The sequence below is a fragment of the Cotesia glomerata genome, linkage group LG2 (genome assembly GCF_020080835.1).
Source record: "Cotesia glomerata isolate CgM1 linkage group LG2, MPM_Cglom_v2.3, whole genome shotgun sequence".
In the NCBI taxonomy this organism is placed as follows: domain Eukaryota; kingdom Metazoa; phylum Arthropoda; class Insecta; order Hymenoptera; family Braconidae; genus Cotesia; species Cotesia glomerata.
This window is the reverse complement of record NC_058159.1, coordinates 27,165,591-27,178,912: the sequence shown is the minus strand read 5'-3', so window position 1 is coordinate 27,178,912 and position 13,322 is coordinate 27,165,591. Positions and strand designations below refer to the sequence as shown.

At 27.9% G+C, this 13,322-nt stretch overlaps 1 protein-coding gene across 2 annotated transcripts in view; it reads left to right on the top strand.

Moving 5' to 3' along the window:
- The window catches only part of LOC123259814 (semaphorin-1A), a 166,667-nt gene that overhangs the window by 41,288 nt on the left and 112,057 nt on the right, over positions 1 to 13,322 (top strand). The window lies entirely within an intron of this gene.

The following is a 13,322-nucleotide window of genomic DNA, read 5'->3' as shown; positions in this document are numbered from 1 at the left end:
TTAAAGATATTAAAATTATTCATTAAAAATTTTTAAATAAAGATTTAAAATAGATTTTTTTTAAATTGAAGATTATAATTATTCAATAGAAATCTTTACAGTTAAAAAATGAATAAAAATATTATTTTAGTTTAAAAAAAAATTGAAAATAAATTTTTTGATTTAAAAATACATTTTTTAAATTTATAAAAATAAAAATTATTGAATAAAAAATTTTTTACATTGAAAATAAAAATTAAAAATCTATTTATTCAAATTGAAGATTATAATTATTCAATAAAAATCTTCACAGTTAAAAAATAATTAAAAATATTATTTTAGTTTAAACAAAAAAATTGAAAATAAATTTTTTTGATTTAAAAATACATTTTTTAAATTTTTAAAAATAAAAATTATTGAATAAAAATTTTTTTACATTGAAAATAAAAATTAAAAAACTATTTAATCAAATTGAAAATTATTCAATAGAAATCTTTCCAGTTAAAAAATGATTAAAAATATTATTTTAGTTTAAAAAAAAATTGAAAATAAATTTTTTGATTTAAAAATACATTTTGCAAATTTAAAGAAATAAAAATTCTTTTACAAAAATTTTTTACAGTCTAAAAAAATTAAAAAGTCAGTTATAATCTGTGATGAATTAGCCATAAGATGAATAGGAATTATGCGCTCAGTTATATATTTATACAATATAGTTGTTGTAATTCGTGACTTAGCAGATGAGAAGAGAAGATGAAGTTGTGTGTTATTTATTATATATGAGCTCTCGTCATGGATACAAATGACCCGAGTGAAAGAGCAAGTGCCTCGCACGTGACACCCTAAAACCGTGTATGATATACCTGGACGATTATTATACATCGTCACCTCGTAACGACCTAACTTGCGCGCCATACTGTGTACACCTGACACTACGATAAACATTAACTACTTGACGTATACTCTCATGTTATGTAACTATATCGTTCTACAGACTTTTAAATATATGCTCACGTAAATTATAAACTTTTTAGTTTTATTTCCGACGGTTAATCAATTTTAGAGCTCGTTAATTAGTGCTCCGTCCAAACGGAGCTTTATTTTTCAAATTTAACTATTTATTAATTGTAAATTTTTATCAGTCAAAATTTTTAAAATTAAAAATTAAGTCGAATAAATTTTGATTTTTATTTAAATTTTAAATTAGATTTTGATTAAAAAAAAGTCTTAGAAATTTTTTAAATTTACTTTGGAACAATGTAAGTCAGAACTTGCAGTTTTAACTTTATAAAGTTTCAACCTTTATAATCTCCGGAAAACCTCTGCTCTTCTTAAAAGATTAAACTCTAATATTTATAAGCTAAGTCATTCTAATTTCAATATAAGTCCACCAATGTCACATAAGTTTATCATTTTGACGGTTTTTTAAATTATTATTTCAGGACTCACGATTATTTATCGTGATTTCTGGGTAATCCTTTCCTGTCGGAAAGTTACTTACGTAAACTTGATAAACTTAGATTGAAATTACTAGTTAGTTAATGAATTTATAATGAGCTTCAAAAGGGTTGATTAACAATTATAATTATAATTATGAATTGCATAACACTTGAACTCAATCGTCTATCGTAATGTTATACAACTTTATTAGATAATATTATACATTCTAATATAATTATTATTTAACATCAATATGAAAGTAAAATTTCAAATGTTATAAAGTGAATACTTTACTTTTGATGTAACTCTTAAAATTTCACCGCTCTGTTCTGGTTTTGTCTCAAAGATCTCGGTAAATAGTTTTAATAGAGTTTTTTCAATATCTTCTTATAAACTTTTGTTGTAAATACTGTTTAAAAGATTTAAAGTAACTACTTCTTTATTTTATGATTGGAGATTTTATAATTTTATTACGCTCTTAAACACTCGTTGAATGTTGACAAAAGAAGAACAAATGAAATTTTTAAGTGTGTGTTGAATTATTACGACGTACATATTGACCATAAAAAGAATAAAGCACAAAAAAATATTGAGAGTTTTTCTGAATTTAAAATAATTTTAAAAGTAAGACTTTATCTTTTTTTAAACGTAAAATATACAATATTATTCATGATTTTTATATGTTTTAATTTTTGGTGGATAGAAATTGGTTTGATTTTTAAAAAATTAAATTATATGGATATTTTTTAAATTTGAAAAGTTTTCAAATTGAAACTTGCACAAATGTAAAATATTGAAATGAAAAAATAGGTAATCGGAAACAATAGACTGGAAAAAATAGACCCGAAAAAAATTTTTAAATTATGAAAAATTTATATTATTTCATTAAAATTATAATAATAATAGAAATTTAATAAATCTGGAATAATATGAATTTTCCATGACTTTAAAATTTTTTCCAGGTCTACTTTTTCCGGGATTCGAAAAAATAAGTAAATTTTTCGATTTTTTATTACTACACGGAGAAAAATTAATTGTACTATATACTATACAAAAATATTAATTTCTACTATCTGAAATGGTAAAAAAATTAATTAGTCACAAATTAATAGGTGGTATAATTGACAATTGTAATAGTTACTATTAATAATGGTAACGATTACTATCGAAAATGATAATTGTAATTATTAATTACTAGCCGTTACCCGCCCGCTTCGCGTGGCGTACAATATACGCCAGGCGCGAAAAATATTAATTTTGTTAATATACGTGTGCATTTCATAAAATTCATTCTTTACAGCTCAAAAACTCCAAAAAAATCAATCTGGCCAAGTTTCAACCCTTTAGCTGCTATAGATTAAAAGGTACAATTTCTTTTAATTTTACGCCCACGCACGGACATGTGGGGGTAGAATTTAATGAAATTTATTCTTAACAGCTCAAAAACGCCAAAAAAGCATTCTGGCCATGTTTCAAAGTATTAATAGCTATAGATTGAAATTTACGAATTTTTTTTTAATTCACTGATAGAAGGATTTGTTTATAGTTAAAAATATTTGTTAATATTTAACAAATCATTTATTAGAGACCACTTTTTAGTCCTTAACAAATATTTCTTAGTATTTAAAAAGATTTATTAATATTTAATAAATGAATATCTGATTTATTAAATACAAACAAATCATTTTAAATACTAAGAAATATTTGTTTGATACTAAAAAATGGTCTCTAATAAATGATTTGTTAACTATTAACAAATATTTTTTTAATACAAATAAATCCTTCTATCAGTGTTTGACGCCCACGCACGGGCACGCCAGGGGGGTGGAATGTCACATAATTCGTTTTTAAAAAATTTCTAAATGTAATTTGAAACATTCTGACCAAGTTTTGAACTATTAAAAGCCATAATTGAAAAATATGAATTTTTTTTCGTGAACACCCCCGCAACCCCCCTTGTGGGTGGAATTTCATGAAATCCGTTCTTAGCTGACCTCTACTTGGCAAAAGGAATATTCCTGCCAAATTTCAAGTCTCTAGGTCTTATAGTTCCAGAGATATCGTGATGAGTGACTATCTATATCTATAGAAAGTCTCCTATATATATATAGATAACTGCTATAATCGAAGATGGTAACTGTAACCATTTCAGATTGTAAAAATTCTGGAAGAAAAAATAACATAAATTTATTTAATTAAATTCTTTATTTGCATCCATATTTTAGTTATGTACATTTTTTCCTTTAAAATATTAAAGCTGTTATTGATTGCTTTGAATGACATAATTTTTGAAAATTATGTTTTTTAAAAATTTTTTGTAAGATTACATTTTTTTTTTGAAATTTCAATTTTTTTTTAAATTTGAATTTTATTGAAAATTTTGATTTTTTTTGGAAATTTCAAATTTTTTTTGGTAGTTACCATCAGGATGGTAACTACTAAAATTCAGATGGTTTGCATAATTATTTAAATAATATTTACTACTATCAAATTCAGTTAATAGATTTTACCATAACTAGAATAAACTACTATAAAATTTTTTCCGTGTAAAAATAATAAGAGTCTAATTTTTTATATCGACCAAAATTTCTTAAGTCCATTATCAATTTTATAAATTAGCGACACCTCAAATAAATTTGCAATGTACTAAAAAAAAAAAAAAATTTGATTAATAACAGAACTATTAAAGCCGAGTAATTATTAAGTCAGATTGGACTTAATTTAATTGAGCAACTAATGCCTGACAACCGGCTAGCTATTTCTACTTAAGTAATAAAAGTAAATTGATCTTGAGAGCTGAGATGCACTTTTCTCGTTAAATACAAAAACTCCGTGGTAAATCCTTTCTCATTGAAAACTTTAGATTGCTTGATTTTTATTTTAAATTCAAATAAAATTCTCCTATTCGTCCATCCATCCGTACATTTACCTCAATCATACTCTATCTTTCCATCAGACACTTCGCAGATGAGAATAAATAATCACACTTACAATTACAATCATAATTTGTTTCTAAAAATTCAAACGATAAACTTTAAACTTTAAACAAAAGCAGTCAAGTAGTATTCTGGAAAAGCGTACTCGACAGCTTTCGGAAAAACTCGCTGAATCCAGTAAATATAAATGTCGATTGATTCGATAAAGCTCTTCGACGTCGTACAACTGACATTTGTAACGTTTCTTTGTAAAAATACGGCACCATCCCCGTGTAATACCCCTTTTCTCGGGTTCCTTTTATCGGGTATTTTATTTATACATTATATAGTATGTATTATACTTTTAGCAATCCCTATCTTTCCTTCTTCATCTGTCCTTCCTACGTCGCGGCCTTATATATGTGCACACGAAGCTTTTTATGCGTTGCGACGACAACAACGAGGGTGTACTTGAAACCGATCGAGTGGCTGTCTTTCATCGTCAACCGAGGGGATGACGCGTCTTTTTTTTCTTTTTTTTTTATTTCCTTTTTATTCATTCAACCCGAGTCAAGACTTAGACTTGAAGCTCGTGGGTTAATGAAATAAAAAAAGTGGCTCATGAGATCAGATAATTGATAAAAGGAAATATCTATACCGACAAGATGTAAAAGATCAAAGCTGATGCCATTATTTTCTCTTGATAGAGTTTTGTAGACAAATATATACATTATAAGATAAAATAACATATATTAAAAGAAATCAGGGAAATATATCTGCACGCCTCATAACGCAAAGCCTTACTCTATTTTCAAATGATTAAAGCCGAGCGGTTCTTCAAACTTTATATGCTTTTATATTATTCATACTGCATTCATAATGCATTTATAAAATAGAACAAAATAAGTACATGTTTAGCCATAAATAATAAAAAATTGAATTGCCTGGGCGTTTGTATGTCTATATATACACTGATAGAAGGATTTATTTGTATTAAAAAATATTTGTTAATAGTTAACAAGTCAGTTATTAGAGACCACTTTTTAGTATTAAACAAATACTTCTTAGTATTTTAAATGATTTGTTTGTATTTAATAAATTTGATATTAATTTATTAAATATTAATAAATCTTTTTAAATACTAAGAAATATTTGTTAAGGACTAAAAAGTAGTCTCTACACTGAAAAAAAAAATTCTTGACTGGAGTGTAAATTTTCTTGGCTCAAGAAAATATTAAGGAAGGTTGAAAATTTCTTGAATGAAGTCAAAGTTTCTTGAGTCGAGATAATTTTCTTGAGCCAAGAAAATTTCTTCTTGCTCCAAAATAACTTTTGTTTTCCTTAATATTTTCTTGGCGCAAAAAATTTGTTTTTTGTGTATAATAAATGATTTGTTAAATATTAATAAATATTTTTAATTATCAACAAATCCTTCTATCAGTGTATGGATGAATATTGAGACACTACAAAATGTCCCGATGTTACCAGCCTGGCGAACTACCACCCGAAATTTCCGTTACCGACACTAGCTAAATTAATGTGTAGCCCCGTGACGTCACAAGACGACACGAGGAGGGAAAAATCAGCTACGAACCTCAAAACTTGAGCGATGATCGACACTTCGATCTATCCCCCGGTGTCAACCACCACGCTAGATATTTCTTACTCTCTAAATCTGAAACAGTGAAAATCACTGGAAATTAGTGGTATATTCACTATTTCACAGTTATAAGTATACCACTTGGTATACTTATAGCTGTGAAACAGTGAAATTCCACTGATTCATTTTAAGAGAGTAGTCAATCTTAGCACTATTACCACTATTACCACTATTACTACTATTCGGTGATTACTCACCAAAATCATATATAAAATCTATTATTAATTATTATAAAATCTTATACTATTTTGATTAATATTATCAGTTCATATTAGGTGATAATTCACCACAATTATTGTTAAACCACGTATATTTCTATTATTGTGTATGTTCTTTTTATTATCAATATTCTATTAAGTTGCGTTACCAAGTTATTCATAAAATTATAACAAAAGTGAATAATTGTGCAATAAAATTGAGTTCATTGTTAATACTACTATATATCATTATTGAAACAACACCACACAACTATTTCGGCCAATCTCGTCAATCAAAAGGGTCAATCAAGGACAAAGGGTCATCTTCGCAGTCAAATTTGTAAGTAATTAAAGCAAGTTAACTGGCACGCGCGAGAACTTTTGTCTAGACCTTTTCTATTAAACAAAATACCGACATTTATACGGAAGCGGAATATTCCAAAGAGCAGTGAATCCCAAAACTTTTTATGAAACTTAGGCGACTATTCTCTTATCCGCGAGGTTTAGTAGGCTAAGGAATTAAATTTTTTAAGATTGAAAAATTTAGTGTTTCAATATAAATAAAAAAAGTTTGGAAAATCCAAAAGTGCACGCCTCATAATCTCATTTTTCACAATAAAATTGATTAAAATAAAAGATAAAAAGCAAAATAATAAAAAAACAGAGAACTCTGCTACGGTTTAGTGGCGCCATAACTCTAAGGTGAGGAAAAAAAATACTATAATAAAATGTATAGATAGATATATAAAAAAATCCACAGTCATATATTAGTTTTTTATAAATAATGATTTAACGACAGTGAATTGAACGCTCATATTAATTGAGAAAATTCTAAGTGTGTTACTTTAGATAATAAAAAAAAATTATTCCGGTACGATCATTTTTTCGACCAATTTCCCTGCCATATACACCCATTCATACACGGACGTCCTAAAAAGATTATACTTAATGTTATTATTTACTATGTTAAATAAAAAAATTGTTATTGAAATATATTTTATGTGCTTGACAAATTATTTGAATTGATATAATTGTACTCATATTAACCTGTAAGTGTGATATAAATAACAAAAAATCAATTTCAGTTTCGAGAAAACTTCTTTTTTTGAAATGTCGAGAGTAGAGCACAACCTCAACGCTTCGCTTATGAGGCGTGCAATATAGGCTCTGTTCAATAATTTATTTATTTATTTATTTTTAAATCAACCCAACAGCCCATAGGCCAATAACAGGGTCACTACAATGTTGTAAAACATAGCTTAATGACATGCGGTGTACATATATATACATTTTTACAATTAAAAAAAAAAAATATCTAATCTTACAAATATAATGATATAATGACACAATATAATAATAGAAAAATACAGATCTAGTAATATAATTATACAATAGAATTTTTAGCTTATAAAAAGATAGAAATTATTGATAAGAATATTACGAAGATTTATCTCTCAGATATTACGATGAAAATTAGAGTGCTGTAAATTAATTATTTATGCGCTAACAAGTATGTTTAGAGAACAATTATGTTCGACGAAATTATTATAAATAATTAAAAATAATTAATAGTCTACAGAAGAGATGCCGATTTTACAAAGTTATGAGAAATACTTTCAGTCGCATTTAGCAGGTGGCACTACCTGTCAAAAATAGAGCGCTAAGTTTAAAGCAAGTAAATAATATGTTCATTAATTAAAAGCAAGTTTTTTTTTTCGTAAATTGTGTTATTTGTACAAAATTGAGTGTATAAGGCGTTCATTTGTGAATTTTCTAAACTTATTATTATTTATTTTGTAAAGTAACTGATGTCGCTTCCACGAACCAAGTGGCAATCGTTTCAATTTGTGAAATTATATTTATCCCTTGGGCAAACGAGACAGGGAAAATACCCTAATGTCTTTAGGTTTACAGCTCACCCTGTTGTATCTCTATATCTGTATATCTATACATGGGCTATAGGCTATATACATGGATTCCAAATCGTTAATTCTCAGCGTCATCCCCTCGACTCAAGTCTAACCACGTAGTCCGTCTTTACTCGTTCGTCCTCTTCGTCAAATTGTTCGTATCGAAATTGGTTTATTGCGAAAAGAAAAGTATGAATAATTCAAATTCATCCTCAAATGTTCCTCGCACATACCAATCAATCTTTTCAGGATGTTTGTTGTTTGAGTTTTTTAAGTTTTGTGTAATTTTATTCCGTTGAATGAGTAGTTGCAGTATGGAAAATAGAAAACAGCGGATGTGGAAGAGATTTTTTGTAATAAATAAATAAATATGAATGGATGATTAGAAATTTTTTGAAAAAAGTTATTTGGTATTTGAATGATAAAGAAGTAGTTGGAGAAATTTTCTGGAATTGTGGGAAGAATGGTTTTTATTTATATCGTCAAGTTATTGTTTGTTTGGAAAACAAAATTGTTTCGATAAGAAATTTAAACTTTAATAATTTTTTTCATGGCAAAATTTAAAAGAGAATTTTATGATTGAAGTTTTGAAATAATTTATTTAATTTCCAGTAATTTGCATTTGAAATTTTTTTAATAATTTCAGAAATTTCAATCATTAACAAAGTGACAAAGTATAAAAATTCAACTGGGCCCATAACCTAATTGTATTTAATTTAATTAAAAAATTTTATCTTATAAATTAGAAAAAATAAAAAAAAGCTTTGAATGTGTCTACAATAAATCAAGAATAGTTTTGTATTTACTAAAAAAGCGCAACGAAAACATTAATTTTCGATAGCTTGAATTGCCAATAGGTCAAAGAATTCAACGCGTTGATTTCATTCATACATCATACAGCAGACAGCATTATTTTTTGCCTAACTAATCCCTTAGTAACGAAAAAATATATAAATTGCCAGCGGGTATTTTATTTGCTAGCAGTATAGAGTTCTGTACACACTCGGGAGGGTAAATAAGCAAAAAGGAAAACCAGAAAGAGTTTGAGTTGGAGTTGGAGTTTGTGGTTTTTGGGAATCTGAGGAGAGAACCGACCACGTGGAGAGAAGTCGATAGGAAAAAAATAATGGCCGAACGCGCTTGCGCCTCTCTGCAGGCTCAGACATATACATATATAGATAGGAGGGTATAGAGCTTTTTATGAAGGTTATCGCTGGGAGGTTAACAATGAACGTGTTCCTCCTTCCTTGCACAAGTAAAGCATCTACATCTACACCAGCTTCATTGTAACTCGGGTACAGCACTACAGTACAGCACACTTATATATAAATATATATAGCCGGACTCTTTTACTCTCGACAGCTTCGCCCCTCTTCATCTTCATCTTTTTCCTCTCATCCACTTTTTACCTTATTTTTATTTATTATTTTTATTTTCCGTCTTTCACTTGCCGCGGCTATGAGAAATCCAGTTGCGAAAAAGTTTTAGACGCTGCAATCCCCGTCTAATCGTCTGTACGTCGCGTCGGGAACGATCGATCCAAATCCATCCATCGCTTTCCTCTTTTTCAGATCTAAGATATAGGTATATTATATACCAAATTATGTGTATTATTATCTTTATCATTATCATTGTCCTCGTCGTTGTTATTTCAGTGAAAAACTCCAGTTCTTATCGGAATAAAGTTACAGATAGTCTCTGGTCTGCTAGAAATGCTTTTCTCATTTTTCATTGTATTTAATTATAAGAAATAAAGAAAAGAGTTGGGTTATATAGATATAGATAACTAATATAATAAAATACCAGCAATTTAAAGTCGACCGAGTTTTATTTTTCTTAAATCTACTTGGATTTCCAATTTCAAAGTCGACAAAAAATAATAAACCCACTTTAGATTTTTTTAATGACTACTTTGGAAGAGATTATTTGCCAAAAATAAATCTATTTATCGCTTAATTATTTAGTTTAATTTTTTGGGAGACTAAACATTGATTGATCAAAAATTTAATTTGTTTCTTCGTCCTCGTGTAAAAGTCATCTGATATTATGATGAGGTTCATTATGAATATCATAATGAATCTCATATTTTGACACAAATATGAGAGTTTTATAAAAGCCATATTAATATACATTTGATACCCGTAATAAGTAAAATATTTATGGGAACAAATTTTTTTTTTTTTTAACTAGATTATAAAATTTTTATTTTTATTGTTGGAGAAAGAAAATTTCTAATAATTTGATTATAAAATCATTATGATATTAACATGAATTTATTATAAAGTGATGGTCATATCTGCATAAAATCATAATGATATAGTGATATTGTTAGCCTTTTTAAATCGTGATATAAAATTATTGAGTCATAACTATATACAGGAAATAATGCAAATTAATTAAATTAAATTAATTTTTAGGAGGATTTAAATTGTTTTCAAAATAAAAAATAATTATCTTAAGATGAAAAAATTTTGTCAGTCAAAAATTTTTTTTAAACCAAGATAGTGTTTTTCTAAGTTAAGAAAATCAAAAAAGAAAGTAAAGTAATTCAACAGTATAGTGTATGATAAAAATCCTTTTTTTCTCAATTATTATACTTTTCCTCTGATTAACAGAAAAAATGAAAATTTTACTAATCTATTTAAAAAAAATTCGTTTACATAAGTATTTTACTTATTACGGATTTCAAATGAATATTGATATGGCTTTTATATGAATCTCATATTTATGTCAAAATATGAGATTCATAATGAACCTCATCATGATATCAGATGATTTTTACACGGGTCAAATAAGTTTGAAAATATGAAATTTTTTTAAAGTTAAATCTATTAATTTTCCCAAAATTATTTCTAGATTGCAATTTTATAAAAACAATATTGAATGAAAAATGTTCTGCTGTCAGAAACATTGCGTCCTTTCAATAAAATTAATTTTAAATCGGTCACTTGGTGAAAAAAATATAAAAGAAGCTCGTTAAATAATAATCTGTAGGGGAATCAAACTCACGTTTTATTATTACCGCACCAACTTCACAACTAGGTCAAATTTCACTGTCTCCATCTAAGAAAACATAACTTATGTAATATTACCTTCTGTACGTCGATAATAGTGTCTCAACATTTTTGAAATCTCAAATTTACATCATATAGACATTTGAATAATTTGCACCTTTTTGATGTAGGTCACATCACATCAAAATCCCGTGATCGATTTAATATTTAAGATTACACTGCAACAAAGCACAAAGTAACTAAAATGAATAAAACTTCATTCCATAATTATTTTAAATAATCTCAAAATTAAATTACCAAAGATATAAGCAGTCGTTAAACTAATCTGATTTTCCCGACAACAGATTAATAAATTCCCAATAAGTTTGACAGCTTCCCTCCTGTCCAAAGTTTCTTATCTTAATCGCTATCAACTACAAAGTACCCCACTAGCACACATTCCGTAATTAACTTTTTCCCCAGTTATTGCCCGCGATAAAATCAAAATCCGACACCTTATTGGCCACAAGCCACGTCGAAACCCAAAAACCACCCTCTAAACGTCTAGCTAAATTTTCCAAATCATTTAGAACACATTGTTCTAAACTAATGTCAGTATCATAATCATTATCATAAAAATCGTTATATTTGCAAGCTTAAACACTCCTTTAAGCTTGACAACTTTTAGCAATTTAAAACGCCGTTTTTCCAAACTATTAATCCTCATAACCATTTAGTCCCAGGCACTAATTCTTCAACAGCTTTCACCGTAATTCAAAATTTAAAAATTAACCTCTCTTGAAAGCTCGCGTTTTATTTATTTTCAACCTTTTCACAGCGTAATTTCCTCTTTTGCGATAAAAAGTTGTCACAAGATGTGTGTCTATATTTCTACCGAGCACTTAACTCGATGCGGCACTTTAACCTCGAGAAAACACACTCGTCTATCTAGTGAATCCGTCGATTACGTTGTCAATGTAAACGTCGTCCCACTGATCATTTTTTTTTCTTTTTCCATCTCTTCTTCCTCTTTTCTTATCATCATCATCATCATCACCACCATCATCATCATCATCATCATCATCATCATCATTATTATCATAAATTTTTCCATCACTCTTCTATTAGCCCTCTTTTTCTATTCACTTACAAGACGTATTTTCAATCTACTTCTCTTCATCTGACTGGTCTTTATCTTCGCTCAATCATCATCCCCGTACTTAGGATATTGACGTCTATCATGAGCGTCTTTTATTTTTCTCTTCCTTACATCTTACATTCAATCTTACTATTATATCTATCTCTCGTCTTAAGAACTTTACATTTTTTATCATTTTTACGTTGGTTTATTTTAAAAAAAAAAAAAAAAAAAAAAATCACCTTTTCTCATTGGTCTCGTGTGCTAGAGAAAAATGGCGGAGCATAAAAAGATAGAAAATTGCAGATACGTCGTAGTCGACATGACAACGCCGAAGAAAGAGATACGTTATATCAGAAATTGTTGAAGGAGAGTGAGAAGGTTATCACTATTGTCCAGAGTAAAAGCCTTCCTTCTTTCGATATGTCATTATATAAAAAATGATAACAATAATGATAATGATAATGAAAAGTAAAAGAAAGCGTAACATGAAGCGTATGAAGAAAATACGCGAAAAAGAATTGAAAAATAAGATAAAGAGTAACGATGAAATAACATTGAGGGAAATAAAACGTGCAAAAAATTATAAGAGAAAATCTTCAGTGAGAAGTAATGCCAGCTTGAGCTGTTTTGTTTTGTTTCATTTTATTTTTTTTTTTTTATATATTGATGTTGTTTTTTAAATTTATTTCTGCCTTTTACTTTAACACTTTTCTATTTTTGATTTTCATCACTCTCGTTTTTTACACGAGCTTAATTTTTTTTTTTATATTTTTATTTTACTTTATTCTATTCGCTGATGTTGCTGAACTGGAAGGCAAGAAGATCGTATAAACCATCGTAGTAGTTCAATTCTTAAAGGAACTTACTCTGGTAACTGGAATACCAAGTAAAGGCTCTTCGATTCTCATCGCGTTTATGACCACCAGTATACAGTGAGAGTGCATTGTGCTCCAGATATCGACTTCTCGGGTATTATTGTGGGTATAGGTCCACATATTTATTCTATTTTATTTATGTATTGGTATAAAATAGAGAGAGAATCGCGAAGCTTGATAGAAAGGGCACTTCCGACGGAAAGGAAAGGAAC